The sequence below is a fragment of the Chiloscyllium punctatum genome, unplaced genomic scaffold, assembly GCF_047496795.1.
Source record: "Chiloscyllium punctatum isolate Juve2018m unplaced genomic scaffold, sChiPun1.3 scaffold_228, whole genome shotgun sequence".
Classification (NCBI taxonomy): Eukaryota; Metazoa; Chordata; class Chondrichthyes; order Orectolobiformes; family Hemiscylliidae; genus Chiloscyllium; species Chiloscyllium punctatum.
In genome coordinates this window covers 321,241-323,778 of record NW_027309962.1, presented here as the reverse complement: position 1 = coordinate 323,778, position 2,538 = coordinate 321,241, and positions in this window count along the sequence as shown.

The window sequence follows — 2,538 nt, the reverse complement described above, 5'->3', positions numbered from 1 at the left end:
ACGTAACAGAATTGTGATTGCTATCACCAAAGTGCTCACCTACTTCCAAGTCTAACACCTGACCAGGCTCATTACCCAGTATCAAAACTAATGTGGCTTCGCCCCTTGTTGGCCTGTCTATATACTGTGTCAGGAAGACCTCCTGCACACACTGGACAAAATCTGACAAAACACTATAGTGTTCCCGTTCAATAATTCAAAATTTGAAGTTCCCCATTACATCTACCCTCTCTCTGTCACTCCTATCGAGAATCATCTTTGCTATCCTTTCCTCTACATATCTGGAACTATTCGGAGGCCTATATAAAACTCCCAAAGGGGTGACCTCTCCTTTCCTGTTTCTAACTTCAGCCCATACCAACTCAGTTTACGAGTCCTCAAACATCCTTTCTGCAACTGCAATACTGTCCTTGACAAAAAATGTAACACCTCCCCCTGTTTTACCATCTTCTCTGTTCTTACTGAAACATCTAAATCCTGGAACCTGCAACAAGTATTCCTGTCACTGCTCTAACCATGTCTCCAAAATGGCCACAATATTGAAGTCCCAGGTACCAACCCATGCTACACGTTCACACCCCTCATTCCGGATGCTCCTGGTTTGAAGTAGACACACTTCAAACCAACTTCTTGCTTGCCGGTGCCATCTTGGGTCTCTGAAACTTGATTTTAGACCTGCCTACTCTCAACCCTTTCCATACTTGAACGACAATTTTGGTTCCCACCCCCCTGCTGGATTAGTTTATACCCACCCCAATAGCCTTAGCGAATTCCACTCCCCCCCTCCCCCCAGGAGATTGGTACCCCTATATTTCAGATGAAGCCCATCCTGCTTGTAGAGGTCCCACCGACCTCAGAAAGAGCCCCAATTATCTAAGAATCCAAAACCCTCCCTCCTGCACCATTCCTGCAGCCACGTGTTCACCTTCTCTCTCTCCCTGTTCCTTGCCTCACTCGCACTTGGCACTGGCAAGAAACAAGAGCGAACAATTCTGTTCGTCCTAGCTCTAAGCTTCCATGCTAGCTCCCTGAATTTCTGCCTTTAATCCCCATCTCTCTTCCTACCTATGTCATTGGTGCCTATGTGGACCAAGACTTGGGGCTGCTCCCTCTCCCCCTTAAGGATCCCAAAAACACGATCAGTGACATCTCGAACTCTGGCACCTGGGAGGCAACACAACAACCGTGAGGCTCTCTCGTCCCCCCAGACCCTCCTATCTGTACCCCTAACTATGGAGTCCCCAATAACTACTGTTCTGCCCCTCTTCCCCTTTCCCTTCTAAGCAGCAGGGACAGACGCTGTGCCAGATCACTCTACCCTACTGCTTTCCCTGGTAAGTCCCCCCATAGTATCCAAAATGGTACATTTATTGTTGAGGTGAATAGCCACAGGGGATCCCTGCACTGCCTGCCGGTTCCCTTTCCGTCCCCTGACTGTAACCCTTTTGCCTTTTACTTGTACCTTAGGAGTGACTACCTGCCAGTAACACCTCTCAATAACACCCTCTGCAACCCGAATGATCCGAAGTTCATCCAGAACCAGCTCCAGTTCCCTAACGCGGTTTTCAAGGAGCTGCATTCAGGCGCACTTCCAGCAGATGTAGTCAGCAGGGACGCTGGTGGTGACACTTACCTCCCACATTCTGCAGGAGGAACATTCAACTGCCCTCACCTCCATTCCCACTAGTCTAAATTCCCAAAGAGACTGTTGAAAAAAAAAGAATAAAAAAAACTAGTTAACTTTCCAAGCTATGGCACAGGTACTTTTTTTTAGATGAGATTACTTACAGTGTGGAAACAGGCCCTTCGGCCCAACAAGTCCACACCGCTCCGCCGAAGCGTAACCCACCCATACCCCTACATCTACATCTACATCTACCCCTTACCTAACACTACGGGCAATTTAGCATGGCCAATTCACCTGACCTGCACATCTTTGGACTGTGGGAGAAAACCGGAGCACACCCGCGCAGACACGGGGAGAACATGCAAACTCCACACAGTCAGTCGCCTGAGGCAGGAGTTGAACCCGGGTCTCCGGCGCTGCGAGGCAGCAGCGCTAACCACTGTGCCACCGTGCCGCCCAGTTTGTTTTTGGTTAGAGGAGGAGGATGCGTGCTTTAACAGATTATAAGGCAAGGTGAGCTTTTCTGGGTGTTTGGTTTAATTCACAAACGGGTTCGTTGCTGTGTCGTAACAGCACACTTAGAACATTGTGTTCAGTTCTGGTCGCCTTGTTATAGGAAAGATATAGAAGTTATAGTGAGGATGCAAAGGAATCCCAAGGGATCAACAAAAATTTTGGCACACACCACACGATCGAGTGAAATATTGAGGAAGTCACCACGCGAAAAATAAATACTGACAGATTCTGCATGTCTGTATAAACGTCAATGTGTCAGTGTTTGTTGTGTGTCTGTTCTGATGTCTGTATTATCTGCGTGTGCATGTGCATCAGTGTATTGGCATTTCTCTCTGTGTGCTTTAGTATTTGTGTGACTGCACCAATCTCTATGTGTGCCTGTGTAACTATATGCA